Raw genomic sequence first — 16,610 nt, forward strand, 5'->3', positions numbered from 1 at the left:
AGAGAGAGAGATTATCCAACCTAATAAGCCTCTGCTTCCAAGAAAGGAAAGATCCCAAGACAAAAATATGCAGATAAAAATTTATTTTTTCTTCTTTTGACATGTAAAGGAAACTGTTTCATTCCAGGAGTGTGTCTCTTACAAGCTTTTCTTCACGCTTTCTTCCTTGGCATGATGGGAGTCTCTCTTTGGTATAAAAATGAGCAGATTTGGCCAAAAAATTACTTTTTTGAAGGCGTGTTTGAAGACGCTTGTATATGTGTGTTTTTATGTATGTATGTTGAATTTTTTTCTGAAAATTCAGAATAAAGCATCCTTTGCTTATATATATTCTTAGGGATAAGAATGTTTATTTACATATAGAATCAAATTATCCCGCCTTCCAGGTGTTAGGAAAAGGGATAATTGAAGGAAAATTAATTCCTCACAAGGACTTTTTTCTTCAGATATGATAAAAGCATTATTGGAAAATTTCGAATATCCGATGGTGAAGGATTTGAGATTTTGTGGCTGGGACATCGAACGATGTTCCGAGACAACACCTATTGGAAATCGATGACTTACATCGCATGGAAAGGGAAAAATATACCCTTTTATGCATGCTTAAAATATCCCCCTATTCCATTAAATTTGCCGTCGCATATAAGTAATACCTTGTTGGGTTTCATCTTCCTCTCAGTGTTAAAAATAATCACCATAATCATTTCACAATCTAATGTATCGTTACCGTCGTTCATATTGGAAACTGTTCAACTCACTAGACGTTCCTGAAAAGCTACTAAACTTCTCTCACTTTTTTATAAGAGAAAATTCTTCCCTCTTAATGTCTAGTATCACTATAAAGATGAAACAACACACACACACACACACACAGAAAGAGAGAGAGAGAGAGAGAGAGAGAGAGAGAGAGAGAGAGGAGAGAGAGAGAGAGAGAGAGAGAGAGAGAGAGAGAAACATAATCATCATACTAAAGGGTCACCTACTAATCAGTGGTAAGCCCCTTATCTTAAATCCAGATATATATGGCTACATGTTGACTTCGAAGACAACGACTTCAACGACGACGACTTTGAGATGACTACGACGATAACGACGACTTTGATGACTTCGGTAACGACTACGAAATGCTTTAGGCATAATAGTCATCATCTGATACTTTTTGCATCTTTTAGCATTGCACTAACATAGAAACTGTAAATATATAAACTAGCATACAAAGAAATACGATGAATATAACTTCAAGAGCTGTGATGGAAACGTATAGTCTATACCGTAGTGTACAGGGGATACTAACGTAAAAAACAAAATCATCAAATTCTTTATGGAAAAGTAAATAAATAGGCACCCTGGTCAGAAAAGGATTTTGTAAGGAACAAGCTATGATTGGATATGTTTTAAGCAACCCCCCCCCCCCCCAAGAAAAATAAAGAAAAAATGAAACTGGTTTAAATAAAAAAACGAAATATTTTAAACATCAATTATAGACGTTAACCATATTTGATAACACAATGATACATCAATTCACACTTAAATTGATAAAATAAGTAATTGCCTTTCCAAGACTTTTTCCCACTCTGAAATGCTAAAATTTCTTCTTTGGAAGAAATATTCCTGAGTTTTACAAACGCAGTTTCTACTTTCTTCTGCAAAAAGTTCAAAATGTTTCCCTTTTGGGTTAAGCCTTTTCTCTCCCCATTTCTATCCATTGCTTTCTTTGAGCTTGGGCAAGAAAGGTGGACTTGTTTTGGTATTTGTCCCATCCAAAATTCACCTGCCAATCATTTCCTGCTTTGGTTTGAAAAGCTACAGAGATAAATATAAACAAATTGCCTATAAAAATATTATGCAAAGATAGACATAATGAATTGAAAAAAAAAAATAAATAAATAAAAAAAATAAACATTGGGCATGTGACCACAGGTGAAAATTGAAAACTGTCGTTATTGTCTACATATTCAATATTCTCTTTCTTCAATTCATTTCTAATGATCTAACACTAACTATCACATCATCATCATATATTTCAACTTCAAAACCATTCACGGATCTGCAGTTATTCAATAAAGCAAGCAATTCTTATACACTATTTCAACATTGCAAGAAATACGAAAGAAATGTTGTTGTTCGATCTTAACTTTTCTGTTTTCATTTCCTAATCCTATAAATATTGTCTATTTTGTATTAGATAGGGGAAGTCATGACCTATTGATCGAGGGGAAGTCATGACCTCCTATTGATCGAACACACTCAATATATTACTAAGTTTGGTTAGATTGGTTACGTTAGGCTGGGTTAAAAAGTAAGTTTAAATAGACTGTCTTCATTGTCTAAGAAATATATTGAGCATATGATCCACAAATGTGAAATACGAAACAATTAAAAACTGTTTTACATTTTCTATCTTGTGTACAACATCCTCAAAAGTCTTCGGCTACTAAATTAGAAATGATTTCCTTTCTTTGAGGATAATTAGATGAATTAAATTACGTAATTAAAGAAATCGAAATTTTCTATAAACCACAGTTTGAATTCCATTATCTCTCTTCTTGTAACAAACTGGGAACCGTAAATTCGCAAAGTTGGCCATAATTAGGGATGCAAACATTACGAAACACCCAGCTGTTGCTAAGAGGAGAGAGAGAGGAGAGGGAGAGAGAGAGAGAGAAGAGAGAGAGAGAGAGAGAGGAGAGAGGAGAGAGAGAGAGAGAGAGAGAATCCCTCAATATATTCATCTCCACCAAGAAGAGAATTAAAAAAGTCTTGTTTATTCAACTAAACTTTTAAAAGAAGCTGAATACTATTACCAACGTTACGGTTCACACCAGAACCCTCCAACCATTACAGGCTCCATTTCAGATGGGGCTCAGAAATCTAAAAAGTAATTCATTTTTTAAAAAGTAATAATTTTCATAATTGTTTCCAAGAAACAAATGAGACAACGTTTATAAAGTCTGCTTTCACAGACTCTTGCTTCAAACGTTTTCAGTTCCACCAAAACTACCTTTTTTTTTTTTTGCTTTGTTTATCTTTTATTAAAATTTTTAATTACTATCTCTCCGCCATTCCCTGTCATCCATTCAGATAATTTCATTTACGTTCGTTTTGTTCGAGGTAATCTCATTCATTCTTTACTTTCAACTTTTAATATATTTCTCCATTTATGGAGGTCTTAACTTCCACATAACAATTATGATTCCTTTTGTGAATATGATTATATATATATATATATATATATATATATATATATATATATATATATATATATATATATATATATATATATATATATATAATATATATATATAGATAATATAGATTATATAGATATATATATATATATATATATTATTATATATATATATATATATATATATATATATATATATATTATATATATATATATATATATATATATATATATATATATATAAATATATATATATATATATATATATATATATATATATATATATATATATATATATATATATATATATATATATATATCCGATCACGTCCAGCTCTCACCGTCCATCGGGCAGGGGGAGAAGGAGTAGTCATACCCTGTATGTGCTTGCGTGAGCAATGTACCTGAAAATTTTTCCCGGAAATTTTAACAAGTCACGTACACTAGTTACACCATACTAACAAAATTATATCCAAGACTTCTTTCACATGGCAACAAAGAGAGAGAGAGAGAGAGAGAGAGAGAGAGAGAGAGAGAGAGGAGAGAGAGAGAGAGAGAGAGAGAGAGAGAGAGAGAGAGAGAGAGAGAGAGAGCCATTATTGTCAACTTCGAATATCAGACCATTTGTTATTTGAAATGAAAAATAAAATGAAATTTTTGAGAAAGAGGAATGTGAAGGGAAAATTGGAATGAGTCAGAAGAGACTGTGAACTCGGAAGTGAACAGAAAGAGACCCATTGAAAGAGAGAGAGAAGAAGATGAAATAAAATGGAGATAGAATTCAAGAATAGATTTTTAGAATATGGAAATACTCGTATAAGGACAAAAGGTTATAGACTGTGAGGATTTTCAGGGTTATCAAATAATATATGAATATGGAAATAATTATATAAACTATATCATATAGACCTATATGTATATACAGTATATATACAACATCAAATGTAGCCGTTTCTGGTTACACTGCAGAACAAAGGTCTCATACATATCTCTAGTAAGGTCTGCAGTTCGGCGATTTTGATAACCACGCTGGCCACTGAATATTGGCGATGGTAGGAGACTTTAGTCTGACCGCTTGCAGCAAACCAACCTTGTATGGGTGGTCCTAACTAGTACAGCTTTGCTGATTATGGCAATACACAAACTCATTCACCACGTTAAGGCATCTCCACTCAGAAAGGAAGATATATACTGTATATACATATAATTTTTATATATATATATATATATATATATATATATATATATATATATATATATATATATATATATATATATATATATATATATATATATATATATTATATATATATATATATATATATATCTAGGACACTTATTCCATATTGTATAGAGGAGATTACAACAGTCGAATTGCGTCTTGTGAGTCGTGACATACATTACGTATGCAGTAACAAAAAAAAAAAAAAAACAAATTTAAAGAAAATATATTGGAAGGGTTTTGCCATTCGAGAACTTGCGCAAACTACTGTTTTATTAAACACAGAGTTTAGTAGCTAAGTCGAAAGGAAATTCACTGTATCTAATTTTCGTGTGATTTTTTTTCTTTTGCCGACGGTAATTTTCCTGATTCCCAATACAATATCACAAGCGTCCTTGGAAACAGCAAACATTACTTTCAGTCAATAACACAATCTCCATGAGGATTGACTTGTAAGTTTAATTGTGAAACAGTCAGAAGAATTTTCATATTGAAAAAAAAAACTTGAAATTGAAGAAAACTTGATTAAAAAAAAGCAAATAATTGTTGAAAATAATAATGAAACTATGAAGACTGGAGTAAATCATTTGCTGTAAAACAAGAGTTTGGTATTTGGCCGATTTTTAAATAAGATTAAACTCACAGAATGTCAATTTCTGATAACTATTATGATCTTTATTTTAATTACTTTGGTAATTTGAATTATCCTTTTATTATTAGTAGTAGCAGTTTTATTAAAATAAAGTTTTAACTAATCCTTCTAAATGATATCGACAGTTTTAAAATCATTAACTGCTTAATGATTTTTTATGATAATATAATGAACTTTCAAAGTATGCTATCTATTCTCTTTAATCAATTATATCTCTATTCTTCTATAGTTCATATTTTATTCAAACAAATGGTAATGTTGACTAGAGAGAAGAAAAGAAAAAATAGATTAGTTATTTTGTGTAGAATTGCCCACAGAAAAAATCTCAGAAATTAACAATCCGAATAAAGGCTCAAATATTAACCCTTGGAAAAAGGCTCAGAGATCAACCCTCAGAAAAAAAGGCTCAGAAATGAATCCTCGGAAAAAAGCCTCAGAAATTAACCCTCTGCAAATAGGCTCAGAAATTAACTCTTTGAAAAAAAGCCTCAGAAATTAACCATCGAAAAGAAGGCTCGAAAATTAACTCTTGGAAAAAAGACTCAGAAATCACCCCTAAAAAAAGGCTCAGAAATCACCCCTAAAAAAGGCTCAGAAATTAAACCTCGAAAAAAAGGCTCATAAATTAACCTTCGGAAAAAGGCTCAGAAATTATCCCTAAGAAAAAAGCTCACAAATCAACAATCAGAACAAAGGCTCAGAGATCAACCTTCAGGAAAAAGGCTAAGTAATGAATCCTCGGAAAAAAAGTCTCAGAAATTAACCCTCGAAAAAAACCTCAGAAATTATCCCACAGAAATAAACTCACAAATCAACAATCCGAATAAAAGCTAATATATTAACCCTCAGAAAAGAGGCCAAGTAATGAATCCTCGGAAAAAAGTCTCAGAAATTAACCCTCGGGAAAAAGGCTCAAAAACTAAGTTTTTAAAAATGCTTGAAAAATTAACAGTCGAAAAGAAGGCTCGGAAATCAACCTTTGGAAAAAAACGCTCAAAAATTAACCCTAAAATAAGGCTCAAAACTTAACCTTCGAAAAAAGGCTATGAAACTATCCCGTAAAGAATGCTTAGAAATGAACACGTAGAAAAAAAAAGTATCAGAAATGAACCATTAGAACCTCTGAAATAAACCCTCGGAATAAAAGGAATTAACTGTGGAAAGAAGGCTAGTAAATTAATCTTCGGAAAAAAAAAAGAAACTCAGAAATTAACGCTTGCAAAAAGGGCTCAGAAATTAACCCTCTGAAATAAGGGCGCAAGAATGAACCCTCTGAAAAAAAAAGTTTAATGATTAACCCTTGGAAAAAAAAACCTCAAAATTTAAGACTAGGAAAAAAACCTGAGAAATTAACCCTTAAAAAAAAAGACTCAGAAATTCACACTCGGGAAAAAGATTAGGAATCGACCCAATTGGATAAGACGGCTAATAACACAGTTGGTCCGTCAATGTCGATTCTAGCAAAATAATGTCTATGGCTCATTAATATTAGTGACAGGCGAGTGGAAAGTAATTAAAAGAGTAATGTGAGACGATGGACTTTTTAATCCCCAAAATTAAGTCGGGAAACAAGAATTGAATTATAGGAGCTAAAATAGCTTTTACGAATTAATTATGGAAAAACTTTTCTCATAATTACTTAATGAAAAAATAATATTTCTCCAGGGGTACTTTTCAGATGAGAAAAATTTTAGCTAATATTTTTTCTCAGATTTTATATGTTTACTTTGATTACTTCCACTCCATCAACTTTCATATAAAATTATATATTGTATATAAGAAAAAACTAAATAAACCAACTTCCACTTGAAATAGAGACTCCCTAGAGAGCAAAATAATCTCCCTATCTTAATATCATTATTAAGAAAAACTTTGATTTAAACTTTTACTTGACTCTTCATTATCATTTTTATGATTTTATAATACTTATACATTATATAGTATCTTTAACTGATATATATATATATATATATATATATATATATATATATATATATATATATATATATATATATATATATATATATATATATATATATATATATATATATATATATATATATATATATATATATATATATATATATATATATATATATATATATATATTGGCGTGCTACTGTTATAAGCACACATTGAGTATGAGTTGTTTTCAGGTGTATGAAAATGGTAACTGAATACATCTTAATAGTTTTTAAGTCTTTATTCTATAAAAAAACAACAGAGTTAAACATCTCCATCACTGGAGGAAGCTGGGTTGGTCCAGATGACCAATTCTGGTGAAGTTTAGATATGAACTGAATAAATTATCGATATCACAGATATCGTATGCTTGGTTTACTTTAGCCACGTGACGAAATCGGAAGACACCTGCATCAGGTGACGTCACAAACTTTCACACGATGAGACAACGTGTTGACGTTTAAGAAGAATGTCAAATTGCTGAGACTTGCATTGTATGTCCGGTTTACGATTTGAATGACTACAGCAAATCCCAGGGTTAGCACTTCCAACCAACATGACATATTACGTCATTTGTTTTAAACATGTAATATTAACCATTCTAATCATTACATAAGCTCAGCCAGCTATCTCAATTTTTTTACAAAAATTTAACAAAAAGCCGAAACATGGTTATTAGGTGTGATTGGACATACGTATTATTCTTTGTTTAACTTTAGCCATAATCAACTGAGGACGAATGTCCAAATAGGCACATTAAAAAATAATAACAATAATGCATACAAAAAAGATATTACCAAAGCAAAAAGAAAAATGCATGATAAAACAAAGATCATATATATGGTACATTGCTAGCAAATGATTACATGGTACCAAAAAAAAAATAAATTCTGACTTACATATGATTCGGTAACTTGATAAAGAATAATTGTTACCTTTGTCAGAAACAAAATACTCAATTTTTAGTGCACAAACACGAATTCCTGGTACGTACACGTACCACGGTTTCGTACACACACACACACACACACACATATATATATATATATATATATATATATATAATATATATATATATATATATATATATATATATATATATATATATATATATATATATATATATATATATATATATATATATATATATATATATATATATATATATATATATATATATATATATATAGGGCTGATATATTTTATTAGATGCCCATAGATTCTGTTATATATTTTTTTTATTTATTTATTTTTTTTTCTCTTTTCTTTTTTAACATTCCGGCTTATATGTTTTTATTAGATTCCGAGAAAAAAAATGATTTATATCCTTTTTTATTTTATTTATTTTTTAAATGTTGTTTTAAATGTATTTTTAACAATGCAAATGTAGAGAATTTCTTTAATTACATATTACTAGCGTACTAATCAGCTTTTCATACAAACATCTTCCAGACAAATTACTCCCTTAGCGAATGAGGTGGCCACTCAAACTGCTTTGAACTGGATCCAATAGGGGGTATTGTCGGGGCTATGCAACTCATTCCTTTTTAGCTGCTTGCTGTGCCGTAACCTACGCCAAACAAGGATGTTCACGGCGATAAATATCACCACCGTGAAACACAAACCAGCCAGTAGTATGGGGTGAAGAATTTCTTTATAAGTCGGTGACAGGTGGTCCTTTTTGGTAAGTTTCATCAACCGCTTTGCCACATGTCCGTTGTATGGGAGAGGAAGTGCTGGCATTGTAGAGGTCCACGTGAAGTTCGCGAAGTAGGCTCGTTCTCTGATGATTGTCCGTAGACCAGTCACCATGGAATTCGGGGAAGTCCCGACACAACCATCTGCTGCGACGAATATATTGGTGAAGGACGTGGATCCGTCCGGGCATGATACATTGAAGTCGTCCTTGTCGTATCGTATCCACGAGCCATTATTCAGTCTGTAATTGAACTCATTATTGTCAAAGGGATAAAGCTTATCCAGACAATTTTCACTTGTATGGGAGAGAGCACCGTCTAGCACTATACCTAACTCGCATGAATCCATTAAGTTTTTATGGAATTCAAATGAGTTAGCTGTACATATTTTTCTATCCATTGCGTCTGAACAGTGAGTTAATTGATTTAAGTCTTTAATGACCGTATATGTTTCCTTGTCTGGGGAAATCAATACGTGTCCTGTCAAACTGGATATTACTGGATTTGAGTGATTCGTCATGAAAGTCGGAAATGGTGATATCCTGTAAGACTGCCAGGCATCAGAAGAATCAAAGGGAATTGTAATCCTAATCTTGTTATTATCTACGTTTACTGTAATTAGGCTGTAATAAAATTCTAACCTATGTTCGTCTAACAAAGGAACATAGCCTAGTTTATCCCTTCCGTTCTTCAGAACTAATTTTAAGTAACGTATAGGCAACAAATGGGGCGACAATACACCTTTAGTTGCTAACGTGATAGCTTCTACATAATCCTTGGATTTCTCAATGAAATGTGTAATTCTGTTATGTATGTGATCTATCTTTGAATCATAATACGTTAATGTTGCCAACAAATCCTGTACTTCCATAATTTGAACGATATTATCTTAATGTTCATTTAATAAATCCATAATTTTATTGATTGAAGCTAACTGATCCCTTAGTTCTGACATAATCAATTCATCTTTATGAGTCGAGAACTCAATTTTCTTATTTTGATTACTAATTTTAAGACGATTGGAAATTCCCAAACCTAAACTTGCAACAGACCCAAAGATGCTTAATGCAGCATAAATGAACGGATTCCGTCTTTCTTTATGTTCGTGTCCTACAGTCCACATCAAAAGGTCATAAGCCAGAGATCCTGTCTCGCCAGTCTTATTTTTCAAGTCATCAGATAGCATCTCTGCAACTTTTAATGTTGATCCAAGCAAACTCTTAGTAGTCAAATGAAAATGTCTTCTATGCAACTCAGCCAATGATGCAGAAAACCTTGAAATGGCGGTTCTTAAGCTAATGACATCATTCTCTTGAAGAAAAATTGCTTGCATATTCACTTCTACAATTACGTTGGTTGACGTAATAAAAATGTCTTCTTGTCTTTCAACTATATTGCCATATTTAAATTACACATTTTTAGTCTTCGAACTCATCCCATACGAGAAAAATGTCTGAGCGAACAATATCACTCCCAACAACAAAAAATTCATCTGGGAAACCTGTAACGAGAAAAAAATATATGTAATTACTCCTGTATTAAAAAGAAAACTTTTAATCACATAAAACAGAACAGAATTTTCCCTCACTTCTTTTCCTCTCTTTTCTTTTTAATTTCTTATGTGAGCCAATGGTACTATTCTCTCATCCGTGGGTTGGGCTACGTTTTGAATTCTAAACCTATTGGCCGTTAATGTTTCCAAAATGTTAAATGGGCCTTCAAACTTAGGTGTTAATTTATAGTTGAGCCCTTTTCTGACATTGATTTGAATATAGATGTTATCACCCACGGTATATGTTTTAGTTGGTTTCGGTATTTTATCATGATTCCTTTTCATTATGATTTGTGATTCTTCTAAATTCTTTCGAAGGATATCATATCGACTTATACTTGCATTTATACATTCTTTTAAAGGATTTGATAGATTAGTTGTAGGCGTTAATACATGGAAAGGTGTTCTAACTGGGGTACAATACAATGCTTCATGCGGTGACATTTTAATTGATATATGATATGAATGATTCAGAGTACTCAGTGCCGCCGGTATTGCAATATCCCAGTTGGGGGTCTGATCCCCCTAGTGTTACCCTCAATATATTTAATATCTTCCTATTTGCTCTTTCCACTAGCCCATTCGACTCTGGGTGATATATCATGGTATTAATCTTCTTTATGTTGAGGAATTCACACAATGAGGTAAGAAAGTGATTATTAAATTCACCACCCGAGTCTGAGACTATCATATGTGGAATTCCATGTTTACAAATGTAACACTCGTAAAACTTCCTAGCGCATTCAATTGCAGTTTTAGTTTTAAGCGCTATTAGTTCTGTATATCGAGTTAAAGCATCTATAATTACTAAGAGGTGCTTATTTCCTCTGTCTGACTCGTAAAATCCTGTTAACAAATCTAAATGTATTCTTTCAAAGGGTTGATTGGGCACAGGATAACCTCCTAGGCTGACAGGTGTTTTCGTATGCCCTTTGTTTTCCTGACATGTGCGACAATTAGCTATGTGTCTTTTTATATCTGTAAGCATTGTATGCCAATAAAACAATGATTTGGCTTTCTGTGACATTAATGAGAACCCAGGGTGTCCATGTAATGGATTTGAATGCAACCAATTCAGGACAGTGGAAATAAGTGAGATTGGTACTACTACCTGGTCGTTAGTTACATGTGGTGTATTGCGGGTTTTCCTTGTCACAGTCCTACACAGAATATTATCTTTGTTTATATAATTCTGCTGCTTATACTTTATATATTCCTTTTCTTTATGATTGCCTTTCAAAGCATTTATAATTGTTTCTATTTTCTGATCTTTTCTTTGCTCAGTCTGTAACGATTCAGCGCTCCAGCCTAAATCTTCTTGTTCAGATATTGTTTTTACAATAGGCATGGATGTTGATATATCTATTAATTCAGCTAAAGGCTCCGTACAAGATGACACGGGGTTGCATGATAATGCATCCGCAATGATATTTGCTTTCCCAGGTAAATACCCGATTCTTGCGCCAAAATCTTGAATGATCAAATGCCACCGAGTTCGTTTAGGGCTGTGGTTGAAGCCTTTAAAGAACTCTGTTAGTGGTTTATGGTCAGTAAGAACCTTAACGGGATAACCGTAAATTATGAACTTAAAATGCACTAGCGAATTAACAATAGCTAGTCCTTCCTTGTCTATTACTGCATACTTACTTTCGGAAGTCCTCAATTTTCGAGAATAGAAAGCTATCGGGAAAAACTGTTTATCATATTGCTGAAGCAATACCCCTCCTACTCCTAAGTCTGAGGCGTCTGTTGCAATGAAGAATTCCTTACCGAAGTCAGGAAATTTTAAGATAGGAGAACTACACAGTTCATCTTTCAAAGTATTAAACGCCTGTTGATGTTGCTCAGACCATATGAAATCTACGCCCTTCTTCGTAAGATCAGTTAAAGGAGCGGCTATTATTGAATAGTTGCGTATAAAATGCCTGTAATATCCACTACAACCCAGAAATTGCTGTATTCCCTTGACATTAGTAGGTATGGGAAAATTACGTATAGCCGACACCTTATCATGGACTACTTTAAGACCTTGGCTTGACACCATGAAAAATTCACACTTACTAATCTTTACCCTTAAGTTATGTTGTCTTAATCTCTGTAGTACTAGTTCTAACTTACGTAGATGTTCTTCTAAGGTGTTGGAAAAGATTACAAGATCATCCATATAGGCATGCAATATATCCCCTAACAAGTCTCCAAACACTATGTTAATCATTCTTGTAAATGTTATAGGAGCACAACGTAAACCAAAAGGCATCCGTAAATATTCATAATGTCCCCTGGCTGTGTTGAAGGCTGTGTATGGGATACTATCTTCTTCTAATGATATCTGGTGAAAGCCTTTAAGTAAGTCCAAACTGGTAAAATATTTATTCTGACCTAACAAAGACAAAATATCGTCAGTACATGGCACTGGGAATTGATCAGGGATCGTTTCCTTGTTTAGACGACGAAAGTCGACGCAGATACGCCATGTTCGATCTTTTTTCGGTACAACTATTAAAGGAAAATTATAAGGGCTGTTTGATTTTCTAATGACTCCTTCCTCTAACATTTTACCTACTTCATCATTTATTTCATTCTGGAATTTCATAGGGAGTCTGTACGAGGGTACATATATAATTTTCTGCTTGTCCTTTAACCTTATTTGATGCTCGATCACATCTGTTTTTCCTAAGGATCCATCCGTAGTGGAAAAGACATCTTGATATTTAGTTAAAAGTTCAAAAATTTTCTGCTGAATTTCTTCGTCTTGAATGTCCTTACTGATTTTATTTTCAATAGATCGCAAAAGGGATTCATCCATAACTGATTGAGAGTGATTGATTTCAGCAACGGTAAGAATACGATGTTTATAAACTTCTACATCCAAGATATGTTGATTTTTGTGAATTACTAAAGTGTTATTTAAATGATTACAGACTTCGATATTACATTGCTGATGTGAGCCTACTGTATAAATAGCTTGTGTGACAGACAATTCGTTGGTTTTCAAAGTATCGGATAGGATTAATATTTCAGATCCCGGTAGTGGTTTCTTTATTTGCACTATTAAATTCGAAGGTATGTTTGGTTCGATAGATTGCGTGCAAGATGATATTACGGGTGAACGAGAATTCTGCTGGGTCGCGTATATTATTTCTTTATTAGTGAGACAAGTTATTGGTTCTTCAACGTACGTTACGGTTACATTTGTCGTCTCTTTTTTATCCAAAACTGACTTTAAGGTATTAGAAGACTTATAGAATTTCCCTTTGATATACACGCCGTGCTTGGCAGGAGCTAAGATAATGTTTTGATTTCCCATAGATGGGTATCCTATAATTACAACTGGATACATATTAATGTTTTTTACAACAACAAATGTATCGGCAAACGTGCGATTACCGACTCTGAACTGAATATGAGTTATGCCTATGACGTTTAATTCATTATTTCCTTTACCTGAAAGTCTAATTCCTGATTTTTCAATCGGAAAGTTCGAAAACAACAAATGATGTGTCTTCAAATCCATAATATTACGTGGACTACCAGAGTCAAAAAATAACGTAAAGGATTTGTGTTCTAAATCTACAGCATATAAGGTTGGCCGTAACTCATTTTGGCTTATTATTGTATGAATTCGTTGCAAATCTACGGGAGCATGCACTGTTTTACTTATTTCGGCCGTGTGTTTCATAGGAAAATCTATTGTCTCACAATTATCTGATAAAACATTAAATTGATTATTCAATACTATTGATGTTGACATGAATGACCTTGACCCAACATCACTCTCTTCCCCTCTAGAGTTAACTATGTGGTATTTGCTTTGCTCTGCACATTCTGAAAATTAGACTGACCTTGCGAGGTCTGGTTTGACGGCCCAGGCTCACGATATTTGAAGAAGTGTTTGTTTGTTTCGGACTCTGAACTGCATTGACATTTTGTTGTTTCTTCTTATTGTTAAAATGAGGATTTTTCTTTTTATTTCCATATGGAACTGACTGTGGAATTGACTGTGTATTTCTAGGATATTGTTGTGTCTTACGCACGTAACATTGACTATAAGAATGCGATGCTGTGTTGTGAACTGAGCAAAATTTCGTTCTACAGTCTGCGCTTATGTGACCTTGACGTTTGCAGTTGTAACACGTCACTCCCGCTACTGGACTGTTAATTACGTTCACTGTTTGTGGTTTTGTTTCATTCTTAGCAAAAACTTGAGTTAACACGGGATCGAGATCTGGACACTTGGACATGTGTTTCTTTATCTGTTTATAGACATCCAATTCCGTACTTGCAGGCATTAACTTCTTATCAAAGCACCGCACTAAAGCTTCAGGCAGCATAAGTGTCATGCAAGTTAAATACATTAATCGTAAAAAATCTTTCACGGAGATGTTATCGTTAGTAACCCAAGTGGAATTACCTAAAATGTCCTGATATTCGTTAAGCCTATCAGCTATGAGAGCTGCTCTCTCAATAACATTAAGCCGATTCATAGTGGCTTGATTAAGTGTATTTCGTAACGTTAACACTACATCCAAGGCTTCCTCACCCCCATAGATCGCGCGTAACCTAACTTTGAAATCATCCCAAGTAACTGCTTCCTGAAATGAAACACCTCTTAAATACGCACTCGCATCCCCCTTAGAAAAATCTATAAAACTTTTAGCTTCTTGTAATTGTACAAAAGGATCTACGATTTGTTTGGCATTTAAATGGGCATCAACGGATGAAATCCATGACTCCACATTTTGTGGCAAGAACCCGTTGACCCGACCTTGAAAAGGAAGGATTGCTCACCTGGCATTTACAAGCGTCACAATTGGAGGAGGATTAGCCTGGCCTACACCTCTAGGTCCGGGGGTAGGGCTGACAGGAGAAGCCATGACTGCTGTATTTTTTTTTTCTATCTCTTTGACCCCTTTCAATTCTATCATAATATTTATATGAGTATAGACGCCCACTATGAGTATAGACGCATATGTATAATAAAATTCCCCCAACAATGTTACTAATCCGAAAACATTTCCCCAAGAGTTTCTGAAAGAAAAAGGAATTAGCACAAAGAAAGAAAAATTCTAAATGAGAATTCGGAGTTTCTTATAACAAAGTTTAGGAATTCACTCACCCCAGTAATAATCGACTAACGACTTGTGATGACTACACTTCACTGCCCAAACTGAAATGAATACAAAATATCTGTACTTAGCTTATATATGAAGTCGACACATCCTCTCTCTCTCTCTCTCTCTCTCTCTTAATGTTTTGTTAGCGATGTCTCGTTCTAGTTTCTTGTTGAATGTAGTTCTTCCTGGATATGTCTTGCAATTGTTGAACGCCAGTCCTTGGGTTTCCTAGGATGTTGATTGAAGATTCAGGTTGTATGCTAACATATGTTGATGTTAGCTTTTCCGTTGGACTTAGTCAAAATTGTAGATTCTTGTAGATAATGTTGAGTTCTTGAAGATCTTTCTCAGGTTTTACAGCTTTTATGTTGAAGTCTTGAAGATATTTCTCTGGTTTTACAGCTATTATTTTGAAGTCTTGAAGATTTTTCTCTAATTCTTAGAGTTTAACCGCTGTCTTAGAGTTTAATCGCTGTCTTAGAGTTTAATCGCTGCCAGCATTTATTGGCGTGCTACTGTTATAAGCACACATTGAGTATGAGTTGTTTTCAGATGTATGAAAATGGTAACTGAATACATCTTAATAGTTTTTAAGTCTTTATTCTATAAAAAAACAACAGAGTTAAACATCTCCATCACTGGAGGAAGCTGGGTTGGTCCAGATGACCAATTATGGTGAAGTTTAGATATGAACTGAATAAATTATCGATATCACAGATATCGTATGCTTGGTTTACTTTAACCACGTGACGAAATCGGAAGACACCTGCATCCGGTGACGTCACAAACTTTCACACGATGAGACAATGTGTTGACGTTTAAGAAGAATGTCAAATTGCTGAGACTTGCATTGTATGTCCGGTTTACGATTTGAATGACTACAGCAAATCCCAGGGTTAACTCTTCCAACCAACATGACATATTACGTCATTTGTTTTAAACATGTAATATTAACCATTCTAATCATTACATATATATATATATATATATATATATATATATATATATATATATATATATATATATATATATATATATATATATATATATATTCATATATATGTATATATGTATATATATATATATATATATATATATATATATATATATATATATATATATATATATATATATATATATATATATATATATATATATATATATATATATATATATATATATATATATATATATATATCTTCAAGATGATTCAATATATATATA

The sequence above is a fragment of the Palaemon carinicauda genome, chromosome 32 (assembly GCF_036898095.1).
Source record: "Palaemon carinicauda isolate YSFRI2023 chromosome 32, ASM3689809v2, whole genome shotgun sequence".
Lineage (NCBI taxonomy): Eukaryota > Metazoa > Arthropoda > Malacostraca > Decapoda > Palaemonidae > Palaemon > Palaemon carinicauda.